The sequence below is a fragment of the Ursus arctos genome, unplaced genomic scaffold (assembly GCF_023065955.2).
Source record: "Ursus arctos isolate Adak ecotype North America unplaced genomic scaffold, UrsArc2.0 scaffold_3, whole genome shotgun sequence".
In the NCBI taxonomy this organism is placed as follows: domain Eukaryota; kingdom Metazoa; phylum Chordata; class Mammalia; order Carnivora; family Ursidae; genus Ursus; species Ursus arctos.
In genome coordinates this window covers 63,352,907-63,367,133 of record NW_026622985.1, presented here as the reverse complement: position 1 = coordinate 63,367,133, position 14,227 = coordinate 63,352,907, and the positions used below count along the sequence as shown (strand labels likewise).

Below are 14,227 nucleotides of genomic sequence, written 5' to 3'. Positions count from 1 at the left end.
AAAGCCATTCCAAGGGAAATCACACCAAAGAAAAGCAAAGAAGAGGGAGCTGGAATCTGAATCTGATCATTAGGTTCCTGGAGGTCGAAAGAGGAGGCAGCCTCTCACCCCTTTTTCAGAAGTAGCGCCAGGAGAAAGGAAAGCAAATTTTCAGAGAGGAAAAAGAAAAACAGAAAACTTTCCATTCTGACCTGGAATCAAAACCTCGTTTCTCAAAATTCTCTACATCTAAGTGCCGGGAGTCATTAACTACCCTTATACTCACATCCATTCACTTCAGAATTCTCTGACATGGGATGGGGAGGGTTCATGCAGAGGAGCTTTATGCCTCCCCTGGAGGCCAAATGGTGTTATTTCCTGGCCTCCTTTTCTGCTTTCTGATAATAAAGCCTGGAGTCTGGTTCAATTCTATGATAGAATAACAATTTCTACAAATAGCCTGTCTTCTCAAGTTCATTTTCACTTAACATCATGCTCTAGTACATGGAGTTACTCAAATAATCTACAAAGTGTTTCCAAACGGAGACCCTGCTAAACTGCCTTTAATGGACAGAGTACTTAGTACATTAATTGTTTATATCCAGCAACAAACATTAACTGCGCGAGTTTGTTACCGTCTTAAGTTCTTAAATGATTTTTTCGATAAATTAAAACTGCCCCCTTTCATTAAATTATCACTAATTACTTTCATCTTGACAGATAGCTCATATTATGCTTTGAGTAAATTATCAACAAATTCTGAATGTAGCTCAAATTAAAGAAACGTTTTTCCAGCAATAGCAATTTGGATATTGCCCAGCTGTCAATTTTATCCCATGTTTAAAAGCCTAACTTGCATGGGTCACCTGGATGGCTCAGTTAGTTAAATGTCTGATTCTTGATTTGGGCTAAGGTCATGATCTCAGGGTCATGGGATCTAGCCCCATGTCAGGCTCTGTGCTCAGTGGGGTGTCTGCTTGGGATACTCTCTCTCCCTCTGCCCCCACCCCTGCCACTGCTCACACTTGCTCTCTTACTCTCTCTCTCTCTCTTAAAAAAAAAAAAAAAAGACTAAGCTTTAAAAAAAAAAAAGACTAACTTGCCTGGTAGGCCCTTTTCTACATGGATAGAAATAGGTAGATAGGTAGATAGGTAGGTAGGTAGGTAGGTAGGTAGGTAGAAAGGGAAAAAAAAAAAAAACAAGAGAGAGAGATGGGTGTACAGAAATAAAAGGCAAAACTGAAACACACGGGAGACACGAAGTCCTGATTGCTGGTCAGAAAGCACAACGCCCTGGGGTCTAAGACCTGGTTCTATGTCCTGCTCTGGCACTTACAATTTCTTCACCCACAGCAAGTAACTGAAACCACTCTCAAGTCCGTGTCCTTGTCCCTGATCAGGAACACCACCATCCTGCCCTGCCTGTGGTGTTGCAGTACTTTATGTTGGTGCCAGCGCTCCAAAAGAACCATCCAGAGTGCAAGAGATCATGGGGATGAAGACAAAAAGGCCTCATGTGGCCGCCACCTCCAATTCCTAACTCTCCACTTCCAAAATTGCTTTTGCTGCTCTAGTGGGAGTAAAGGCAGCTTCTCATCAGGATTCCAGAAGGGTTAGTTCCTTTGAAGCCCACCTCTCAGGGACCGTAGGCCCAGTCCCTTGAGGATGAGCCAGAGAATATTTGCATCAACGTTCATGTATATCGTGGTTCTTGCCTACCTCAAACCTTCACTTCCAGAGTGGATCCAAGCTCCTGCTAAAATAAAAATTAACTATAAAGGTCTTTAGTATCTCTAAGCACACAACAGCCAAGACCCAAACTATGAATAAATGCCCTAAACTCAAACCAGCAAGAGCACAAATTTGTTCACGCTTTCTCCTCCCTCCTCACGTCTAGGGTGTTGGAATGACCTTTGATGACATTTTCCTTCCCTCCAGGATTAATTTTCATCATGGTATCCCGGGGCCTTTCCCAAAGCCACCAGATTTGCAGCATTTTACAGACCCTCCCCCGAGCTGCCAAGACCAGCGCACAGTTAAAGTCCCCCGAGGACATCCCCACTCCCACCTCCCCCAACACAGGACTGTGCACAAAGAGCAAGTTCCCTGCCCATTTTTCCCATCACACCCTCTGCTAACCTGTGACATGGCATTTTGGTCCAGGCATCATTGAATGAATCATGAAGAGTGAAAAAGGATCCCCGCTTCACAAGTAGTTTTCAGCATGGGTGGCGCCTTACCTTAGTGGATTTGTCAACTGCGTTTTCAGGTTCAGGAATCCCGGCAACCTTAGCAGCACAGCATAGAGCTCAAGTAAAACCAGCCAAGAAACCATTCGTGAGATAGAAAATGGCAAGTGTGCCCGGGGCTGATGGAGGAGAACGCGTATGTGTCATCTTCACCAAATGATTCACAGCACTTCTTTTTTTTTTTTAAAGATTTTTTTTTACTTTATTTATTCATTCGACAGAGATAGAGACAGCCAGCGAGAGAGGGAACACAAGCAGGGGGAGTGGGAGAGGAAGAAGCAGGCTCATAACGGAAGAGCCTGATGTGGGGCTCGATCCCACAACGCCGGGATCACACCCTGAGCCGAAGGCAGACGCTTAACCGCTGTGCTACCCAGGCGCCCCTGATTCACAGCACTTCTAGGTCCTCTCAGGATGCTCAGGACCCAGGAACACTCGCATCATCATTGCAACTGTTTGTATGGACAAAATAAGTTTTTCATTGGAAAAAAAAATACTCAGGGAGGATCGATTTCTGTTAATCCAGTCTGAATTTTAGGGGAGCAAGGGAATTCCAGGGAACTGTGGGTTTTTATCACCTGTAAGCAACCGACTGAAGCTACTAGTCACTTTAAGATCCTTTTCCACGAGCCAACAGAGTGCCATCCTCTTTGGCTTGGTGTCGTCAGTCCCGCCAGGAAAATCTCCCAAGCATCCACGCCCACTCTAGATCTTCATACCTGTGCCTCCCTCCATGACCACCTCAAAATGAGGCAGCTTGTCATGTTTTGGGGAACCTGGCTTCAGCTCAGTGTTGCCATGACTTTTGTGACTTTTTTTTTAAAGATGTATTTATTTATTAGAGAGAGAGGGCAGGGGAGGAGGGGCAGAGGGAGAGGGAGGGAGAAAAACTCCAAGCAGACTCGCTGCTGTGTGTAGAGCCCGACACGGCTCGATCTCACAACCCTGAGATCATGACCTGAGCCAAAAGCAAGATCAGACACTTAACCGACTGTACCCACCCAAGCACCCCTTGTGACTTTTTAGTTCCATTGCCACTACTGCCACCACAGACAAAGGATTATGAGAAACCAGATCTATTACTGTCACACCAAATGGTGGGACCAAATAAATTTGAAGGTCCTATAGGAGTGACTGTGTCATATTTTAAAATCAGGATGGGAGTAGGGCTTTGGTCATTTTCTTATCCTAAGTAAGAGTAAGCTCCCTGCTGCCGGAATCTGGCTCAGATTCATGGTCAAAGACCTGGGCTTTGTGGCCTTGAGCTTTCTCCACCTTCACTCCTTTGTTCTGAGCAGTGTGACACTCTGCCTGGGGCCTTCTCAACAAGACAGGTTGCACAGGGGTACACCCAGGGGGTGGGAGAGTAGAACTCTGGGGGGAACCTGGGTAAATGCCCAGCCTGGCCATGCGTGGGTGGGACAGTCCTGAGGCGTGCTCCACAGTTTCTCAGAAAGTTCCTAGAAGGACTGAGTCCCCTTGTGTCCCGCAGCCGCCTCATCTGTGTCCCCTTTGTTGGCTTTCTCACTGTCCTCCCTGCTTCTACTTCCTGGGATTATTTCCCGGGAAGCCCCCTGCACCTAAACTCTTGCCTAAGAGTCCGCATCAGGATGATCTGAAGAAAATAAAGACATTCTTATTTCCTTTATTTTGCTAAGCTGTGCTGGAAACTCACCTTCCAGGGGCAAAGCCGAGGGTGCTGGATGGGTGCCCGAGTCATGGGGAGTGTGAGTGTCAGGAGGACCCTGAAGAATGCCGAGGACATAAGCTGGATCAGCCGGTGAGAAGCCTGGCTAATGTCAACAGATTCCATGATGACAGTTATTAAGAGAAGATAGGCATAAATGTTGCCCTTGCTCCATTTTCCTGCATGGGAACTCCTCAGGGTGCTCCAGGGGCTGAATGCCAACCATGGCTGTGGCTTCCTGCACCCTTACCATTGCCTGTACAGGGAGGCACACTGGGCAGGATCTCTCTCAGTCCGGCAGAACTAGAAAATTCCCCCCCAACACTGCCAGCACCAGCAATGAGAAGGTTTGTCTATCTGCTTATTGTTTTTAAAGAGATTTACAGGATGAGAACATTGCTTCTCCAGCTAATGCACACACTTGTCAAGCAAAGAAGAACACCAACAGCCAGGCATTAGAAATGCAGCAGATCATAAAAACTCTGACTTTCAGTGGGACTTGAAGCCCTTGCAAGGGGAGAACTCACCACACAGAATCTAGATGCCAGGAGTCCCGTGTCGAGGGCGTGAGAGCTGAGTGAGGGGCGGCAGCAGCAGAATCCGTGAGCCATGCCCACTGTTCCAACATGCTAGTGACCGGGTGCTAACCCTGGAAAGCACACCGAAATTCGCTTTTCTTTTTGTTGCTCAGTTGTTGGCTATACCTGTGCTTATTAAAAAATAAGCAGACGAAACAGGGTAGTTTGTCCCAATTAATCCTTTCGCCGATTCTACAGATAGACAGTTTAGAAGCTCCTCCTCACTCCTCCCTTCTAGCGTGGGAATAACCTTTGACGAGCTTTGCCTCCATTCAGGCCCTTTTAAAGAATCTTACTGAACCAGGGTAAACCCAAGTGACAATGACTGTCAAGATCCTGGGACCTCAAGGGGTCCAAGCTCCAGGTAAACAGCCACTCTTAAGTTATAGTGTTTTAGACCAATAGAGGATACTTGGGGTTCAAGCTCTCAGAAGTTAAACATATTAAAATTAATCGATAAGTGACCAACCACATGTAGAGAAAACAGGGAGAAAGGGACATGTTCTTTATCGCTGGGAAATTTCTTAATGCTGTAAAAGATGAGTAACTGCACTAGAGGAAATTGGTTAATAAAATAAAAATATCAATGCAGTGAAACTTCAGAGTCAGAGAAACCTAGGCTCAAACCAAGCTCTGCCACATAGCAGCCGTGTTCCTTGTGCAATTTACTTACATGGGGCTTCTTTTGAGCTGAAGAGTTGGAACAGTGAGGCACTTGCCAGGCTTTGCTACACTGCTCCCTTATCCACTTGCCACTTTGTTTATGTTAACTCCCTGCCTCCTTCATATGCTTGCCAAATACTATGATATACTCTTTCAGTTTCCTCTCTCCTCATTATTACCTAGATGTGCTTTTCCTATTTCATTATGAGCTTTAAAAATAAACACCAGATCACTAAAGGATGACTACTATACGAGGTACCTAGAGTAGTCAAATTCACGGAGACAGAAAGTAAAGTGGCGGTTGCCAGGGGCTGGGGGAAGGAGGAGTGGGGGAGTTCGTGTTTAATGGGTATAGGATTTCAGTTTTGCAAGATGAAAAATGCTCTGGTGATGGGTGGTGGTTGCAAAGCAATATGAATGTACTAAATGCCACTGAACTGTACACTTAAATAGTGTTAAAAGGGTAAATTTTATGTGATGTATGTTTTATCATAATTTTATAACTAGTAAAGAAAAGAAATAAACACCGGACTCACTCCCATGATATTTACCTATAAGATTTAGCAGAATGGAATTATTTGTCACATCCAGACCCACCTTAACATTGTTTTCTAGAAGGAATCGAGGTGGCGAAATCCACACCTGCCACACACTGCCCCTGACCCCCAGACAAGGAGGCTATATGCAATACCCAGCAGAGGGCAGAAGAGAGTCACGATGGCAATTCCCCCTGAATTTTGCTTTTATGATCCTTCTTGCATCTTCTCTAATTTGCTGTCTTAATTAAATGCCATCTTTAAAAATGAACGTCTTCCTAAGATGGCCACATTAGAGGACAGAGGATAAACAACTCTCCCACTGCGTATCTTGGTTAAATTATCACATCATTTAAATGATCACATGAAAATATTTGCTCCGTGCTGGGTTTTCTGGTGGTAACAGGGTTTCAACTTGGCTAGTCTTTTTTGTTTTATTTTGGTTGTATATTATTTACCCACATCATTTTGCAAAGTGCTCTATGAATACTCGTATTGATGTTCCCACAAAAGGGCACTCAGGACTGCACTAAGTCTCAGCAGAAACCCTATTGAAACACTATTATAAAACTGACGGGCTTTGGGTTTGTAGGTGTTTTCCTTCCACCAGCTGAGCTACATTGCCGTAACCAAATATCATAAAAGTGCTACATTGCCAAATATCAAAAAGGAAAATACCTTTCCTTCCCTTCATTTCCCACAACATATTTTCCAGTTATCCTTTATGCCCTATAATTACTTGGAGGAGTTTGCTTTTTGGCTTAAAAGCCTGTTGCCGTTTTATTATTTGAGAACACCAAGGGAATCATTTTCAAGCAAGAGAGCAGCGTTTTCATGACAAGGGTTTTCTCTTCTCTCTTGAAGGAAGCCAGACCCTTTGCTGTCACAGTTAAGGCTGCGGATTGTTTTCTGACTTCTGGTTTCAAACAGCCTGGGAGCAGCATGGATGACATATGGATTCACGAGGAAGGTTTTGGTTGATGGCACTGAGCAGCAGCTCTCTTCGCCTTTTCCCTTGGCTGCTGCTCGGCATCATGTTAAAGCAGGGGCGGCAGCAGTATCTGCCCAGGCAGTTCTGGTTCTTCCATTTATCCAAAGAATTTGGATGCAGATAGTCTTTCTCTTGCAAGCATCGAATAGGATGCAGGTTCCAAATAGCCATTATTATTTCACCTGCCTTGAAATGGGAATTGTAAGCACTCTGATAAATGATTTGAAAGACTGTCTAATTTCCGTAACTACCTCTGTCGGCTGTTAACTTGCAATTTTGTAACATCTAAAATATTCTGAAATTCCTCTGTGCATACCCGAGTGAGCTGACAGCCAAGTGTCCCCTGCATCACTTCTGCCAAAAAAAGGAAGGAAGGAAGGAAGGAAGGAAGGAAGGAAGGAAGGAAGGAAGGAAAGAAGGAAAGAAGGAAAAGAAAGGGAAGGGAAGGGAGTAAAAGGAACTATTTTTCTCTTTCTCTGGCGGTGAAAGAATACTGCACTCAATGAGACCAGCATGTGTGAACAATGACTCTTTTTCCATAGAAAAAGAAATAACAGGGGAGTCCATCACAATACACACTAGGTTGGGCTTAATTAATTTAATGTCTATTTCCAGAACGCTTCCTTTTCCTTTCTCAGAATCAAGGTGAGGGAAGAATGGGAGGGAACAAAGATGGGAAGCTGGGAGATTGAAAAAGAACAACAACACGACTCAGGAGCCCAGTGTTGTTTGAGAGGCTGAAAACCCTCTGAGTTGATGAACCATGTGTTGTGTATTATGTGAATAGTTGTTGCAACATAAAGATAGCTTGAGGTCATCTCTAAGCTCACCCTGCTGTACATGGTGATCAGCCGGTTTATTATAAGCTTCAGGAAAGCCAGCTTTCAAGAGGAGTCCGCCACATTCAGGAGCTCTGTAAGAGTTACTTTCATAACCTCAAATCCAGAATTTCCATGAGGACACTCTAAACAAACTGTATAGACTAAATAAACATCGTTGTGGGGAAGGGAGGGCTCCAACGTGGAAATCATGGCGACACATGCATTGGCAGGAGTTGCATGCTACGGTAAATTAAAATGTAAACAGCTCTCCTTGATAGAAAATCCCATATGGGAAATGGAAGCCAGCTGTAGACTATAGATCACATAAAACACCATGTCTCTGCGCTGAGTAGCAAAGCTGAAGAAGGCAGTCCGGGGGCGCTTGTGTTTATCCAGTCTGCACAGGCGAGGGTGAACGTGATGTGTTGAACTTCATTATAAAAGGTGGGTGCACAGTTCCGCAGAGGAACATTCTACTTCGGCTCAGGTTTACAAGCCAGAATTTGTTTCCTTGTGTCCCAGAGTAGAGATGCCAGCTTCTGACAAGGGATGTGAGAAAGCATCTGAATCCATAATGAGTCTTCCCTATATGCCAGACACTAGAAGAGTTTAATTAAACACTTAAAGAGAAAACCAGAAAAAATACAGAAAATAATTTAACAAGCACTGTCTCCAGATGAACAAATGTCAATATTTTTTTTCTCCTTGCTTCAGATCTTTGTGCAGTTGTACAAAAGAGGCAAAATATTCCAGTTAAGATGGAAGCTCCCTTTGCTCTCCTGAGTCCCATTCTCCTCCCTCCCTCCCTGGGGCAGAGAAGCCGCCACACTGCACTTGGTGAGTATCTTCCTCATGTGGATTATGTGACTGCATTACCTCATTCAGTCCTTCCAGCAACTCTTAGAAAAGAATATTATCCCCATGTTACAGATGAGGAAACTGAGACCTAAGGAGATCAGTATTTGCCCACAGTCACACGGCAAGTAGGGAAAAGAGCTGAGTCTCAAATCCAGGTTGCTCTTATTCAGAACTCGTGCCCTTTTTACTGCTTCCCGCATCTGGGGCAGCTGGTCTTCTTTCTCGTGCCACCTGAAGACTGTAGGAATTCTTCCCAGCTGAATCATTTCGCCTCTGTGGATCTTGATTCTTTTTTTTTTTTTTAAAGATTTTATTTATTTATTCGACAGAGATAGAGACAGCCAGCGAGAGAGGGAACACAAGCAGGGGGAGTGGGAGAGGAAGAAGCAGGCTCATAGTGGAGGAGCCTGACGTGGGGCTCGATCCCGTAACGCTGGGATCACGCCCTGAGCCGAAGGCAGACGCTTAACCGCTGTGCCACCCAGGCGCCCCTGGATCTTGATTCTTAAGCTTTACTTTCTGATTTCTTAATGGAATCATTTTTAGATTTTTGCCTTTTTGTAAAGCCTAAACATGAATCCAACCAGAGAGGGATAAAATAGAAGAATTACACTATCTTACGACATGCATTTGGGCATCCTATCTGTTTTTAAATATACCACTGGTTCATGATTACCTTCCTGAGGGCCAACAGTGTATCGCATATTTCACTAGTCCCCTGCCATTAGGGCAGCTATCTGTAAAGCAGTTTTTAAAACCCTCCATGGGTACTTATTATAGCTGTAACACTCAAGAAAAGCTTCCAGAGAAAGGTGGGACAAAAGCAAAGTACAACTTAGATTCAACCTATAGTAGATAGGCTACTATACAAATAGAAAGAAAATGCTTTTGTAAAGCAATTTGATAATATGTATCATGAACCACAAAATTATCCATAATGTTTGACTCTAAGAACTACATTCTGAGAATCTATCCTAAAGAAGTAACCCAAATAGTTGGAAAAGCAACATTCAAAACACTTCTAGTTATGTTATTTATTGAAGTCTGGAAGTGACCCAACGGTCCAACAAATGCTGTTAGATGTACCGTAGAAGGACCCGTTGACTGAATCATGTATTGTCATTAAATTGATAATCTTAAAGAAAAGCAAGGCACCCATCCTCACTTTGCTAATTAGTTGTGTTAAATTTGCCAAGCCGGTTAATCATTCTGATTTTCAAACTTTTCATTTGCAATATACAAAATACTGACATCTACATTAAAGATATGAGAAAATTGGATGGGCTAAACATGAAATAACTTATCCCACTTACTGGCACCGCATAGTACCCAATAAATTGTATCTAATAGAATGATTATCTATGAAAAAGGTGTAGATTTATTGCAATTACTACAAAATAGGTCAGTAAAAGAGACCGGATTCAAATATGTAAGAAGATAAACTAATTTATGTTACACATTTTTTGTTACAATGAAAAATTAGAAGTATCTGATTTGGGATAATGGTATAGGAGAGGCAATATTTTTATTCTACCCTCTTAGGTTCACGTCTTGGACCCTGCAAATTAAATATAAACTTAACACGTTGACAGGGAAACAACCAAAGCTTCTTTATATGCATATGGAAATACACAAAAGAAGTGGCTTTCTGAACAGTGAAGATGGGAGTTTATGCCATACCTAACTTAATGTGGGAGAGGGGGGAGGAGAAGAAAAGGCTTCTATGGGAGGAGCAAATGGATTTCTAGAACAAGTAAGAAAGTTTGTGATAATGTTTAGGCAAGTCAGACTGGCATTGGCCTTTTTCTTCACAGCCGTTAAGAATCCCCTCTCCAGGGGCGCCTGGGTGGCTCAGTCGTTAAGCATCTGCCTTCGGCTCAGGGCGTGATCCCGGCGTTCTGGGATCGAGCCCCACATCAGGCTCCCTGCTCCGCTGGAGCCTGCTTCTTCCTCTCCCACTCCCCCTGCTTGTGTTTCCTCTCTTGCTGGCTGTCTCTCTCTCTGTCAAATAAATAAATAAAAATCTTAACAAAAAAAAGAATCCCCTCTCCAGCCCCACTCCCAGAAATTTCTGTAAAGGAAGGCTTTTTGCTGCATCTATTAAATCTCAAATGTCTTTTGCTTTAAAATAATCTTTATATTAATTCTGGGGGGGCTAAAGGAGTCTCCACGTTGGCATTAAAACACCATCCCCCCTTATATATTAAACAAACTTGCTGTAATATTGTTAGGCAGATTTTATAAAGTTTTAAAATAAAGCGGTATTTTCTAGGCTGTTACTTGTGTAATCTGTGACAAAGGAAACTTTCCAATACAGGAGAAAAAAGTACAATCTATATTCAGAGACCATTGCAATGGTAGAAAGAGCCCTGGACTGGCAGCCAAAGGACCTCTGGTCACATGATAGGAACAGGGTTCACCTCCAGTGTTCTACCATCCAATGGACTGGAACCTGCTGGTCCTCAGTTTCCTCACCTAGAAAGTAAGGATGATAATAATGTCTAATTCACAGATTTCTTAAAAAGAACTGAATAAGATCTGTGTAGTTTGAAAGGTCATTACATTAATAAAGACTCATTTGTATTATATTATAATATTTTAATACATATGATCTTATAAATAAGGTGATATTTTATTCATTTAATGAATAAGAGAAGAGGGATGGTGATTAAACCTGAAACTTAAAGGATATATATGTATTCACCTTCAGGGAATGGCAAGCTGACATTCACCCTTAGGCGTTCTGTGGTTATAGCTTACGTCAATGCTGTTGTTTTAAAGACGAACTTGTTTTTTTAAAACTGGAGTTAAGTAAGGGCTAGAGACCTTACTGAAATAAAACAGTAGCTACTTAAGGATGACCTTGAGCACCATGACCTTGCAAAATGAGACTGTTATTAGAGAACATTGCGCTGGATATTTTGGCCTTGTTATTTTCACAGCTCAAACCAGAAATGCCAGCCTCTTAATCCACTGGAGTCACTGATGTATTTATGAACAGAAACTGGCTGACAGTGGGTTCAGTTTTGCTTGGGCAATCATCAGTTAGACATGGGATTTATCTGCTAATTTAACCAATATTTCCTAATATAGCCCCCTCCCCCAAACTATCTATTATAAAGAATTTTCCCCAAACCTTACAGCCTTACCTGGAAAAAACAGTTGAGCCATCCATCAATGTAACTATTAGTATTAACTTTAGAATTGTCCTAACAAGGTCCAAATGAATATAAACATTGGAATAAAATACACTATGCACAGTGATTCTTTTATAATATGCTTCTAAAAATTAAGCTTTTCATGTGGAAATTATCAAATAAATAGCTGTGCTCATTTCTACAGAGATAAATAGCTCCAAGATTTCATTATTTGTTACAAATTTTCAAAAGAATTGGTTAAAACTCATATCTGGCTAACAGCCTGACACAGCCTCTCCTATTTTCCGCCAAAATACATACAAAGGGTTTTTTTTTTTCTTTTAATGACAGTCATAATATACATTTTTTTTAAAAGGACTATTGCCAGAATCTGGGAGAAATTTTTCTAACTCCAAAGTCAAATGATAGACAAAGGCAAGTGACCAGTTGGTGCTTTACCTCTGATAATAATGGAGGCTTTCATTCTGAAATATGGACAGATATCCCTCATCCTTTCCCAGCTTCATCCTCTGATTCAGACTCTGCCATGCAGCCTCTGTTCTAATGCCTGGGTAGACATTTTTAAGACAACCAGAAGACCAGTCAACCGTTCCCCAGAGCACCTGTCCTTTCTCCACATTGTCAGAAACTGTGCCCCCCCAGAACGACGGGAGTCCATTACATCCTGGGCATCTCCACTTACTGATGTGCTGGAGAAATAAAGACAAAGGACCCGCATTGGTAACAGGACATGCTAGGGACTGTAAGTTTTTAACTTTCTTCATTTGCTCAGAGTATCAGGCCATCTCAAGCCTGTAGAAGTGCGCTAAATGAAAGGTCACTAAAGCCTAAGAAGTCCGTCCTAAACCTATATGAAACGTGGTGAACAACTATATAGATGCAGCATAGGGCCACGGGCAGCCATGTCTACCGTGTTAACAATCTCCAAGCCACTATTTATTTGAGGATGTGTAATACAAGTTGTGTGGAGGTAGCTTATAAAAAAAATGCAGATAAGAGAAAGAAAGTATCTTAAATACTCAAAGAAATCACTAATTCCTGAAACTATTTTACTGCAGGAACCAATAAAAGTCATTTTGGATTCTCTGTCATCTTCACTAGCACTACAATACTTGGGTTCAAATCTGGCTTCTCTATCACCTTGGGCAAATTACTTAATCACTCTGATGTTCATTTATCTGTGAGTGAAATACAGAGGTAAAAAGTCGTAAAATTCTTACAGGGCTGTAGTAAGAATTGCATGGCATCATGTAAGTGAAATGCTTGAATGCTTAGAAAATGGAGACGACAGCCGTGGTTGTAGCAGAGAGGAGGTGGTGGGGGTGATGGTATTTTCAGCGAAACAGGGACCGTCAAACACACAGCTTTATACAAAGCTACCTGTGCTAAAAATAAAGGCTCCAGTAGGTAGATGATGAGTTACTAAATTGCTCTCCAGAGATGAGTGAGAGTCGGCTTCCCAATAACACAACCTCTTAAGTACAGGGTAACGTTATTTTTTTAATTTTATAGACAACAATGGAATTTCTTTGCTGTTTTAATCTATATCACCTCTTAACATTTTTTTTAAAGATGTTGTTTTTAAGTAATCTCTACACCCAACATGGGGCTCAAACTCCCAACCCTGAGATCAAGAATCACATGCCCCTCCAACTGAGCCAGCCAGGAGCCCCCAGTCATTATTACTCCTTAAATCAGTACATGTTTAATGACTGTACTTTCTCCTTCATGAAATCCCTCTTTGTATCCATAGCCGATTCTTCTATTGGGTTCTTGTTCTATTTCATTAGTAACCATTTTAACATATTAAATACAGTATCTATTTTTAATAGATACTGAAAATATTTTTTACCATTTTCTTTTACTTTTGCTTATAGCTTTTTAAAAGTACAAAAGTTTTTAGATTTTTTAAAAAAGATTTTAATTATTTGAGAGAGAGAGAGAGAGAGAGTGCAAGCGCACATGAGCGGGGAGAGGGGCGGAGGGAGAAGGAGAACCAGACTCCAGGCGGAGGAGGGGAGCCTGATATAGGGTTGGATCCCAGGACCCTGAGCTGAAGGCAGCCACTAAACTGACTGAGCCACCCAGGCACCCCAAAAGTTTTTAGATTTTAGATAACATCTGCGGTCCTTCCTTACCTTTACATTTCATCTCGAATTTATGTTTAAATACCTTGTGAGGAAGAATACTTTGTGACAAATAGCCATCTAATTTCAATTCTGTTTACTAACCAATTCATCCCTGATCTTACTGAGCCTCTGTTGTCTCATCCGTAAACTGGGAATAAGAACAGCTCTAGTTCATAGGCCTGTTATGAGTATAAAATGTTCTGATATTCTCACTTCAATGTCTGAAACCCAGTAGACGGTGAGTGTGTTAGCTATTGTCCGTACGTCATTATTATAACTAATTCTTTTCTGTATTATTTCAATCTTTTTAATTAGCATATACTTCTTTTAAAATCATAAAACCACAAAAATATTTATTTATATTTATTATGTACCTACTGTGTTCCAGGTCCTGATTTCACAACAGCATGAATGTACTGAATGTCATTGAATTCTGCACTTTAAAATGGTAATAACGGTAAAACACACGTAAAATAAAATTCGCCACTTCCACAGTTTCTGAAGTGCATAATTCAGTGACATTAAGCACATTCACTCTGGTGTGCAATCATCCCCACTATCGAGGTCCCAAACATTCT

At 42.0% G+C, this 14,227-nt stretch overlaps 1 protein-coding gene across 2 annotated transcripts in view; it reads left to right on the top strand.

Annotated features, from left to right (window-relative positions):
- ELMO1 (engulfment and cell motility 1) overlaps positions 1–14,227 on the top strand; it is a 690,097-nt gene that overhangs the window by 131,157 nt on the left and 544,713 nt on the right. For both annotated transcript variants that reach the window (XM_057304123.1, XM_057304122.1), the window contains one exon: positions 8,219–8,341. The gene's annotated coding sequence lies outside the window, so the exon portion shown is untranslated. The remainder of the gene's footprint in view (positions 1–8,218; positions 8,342–14,227) is intronic.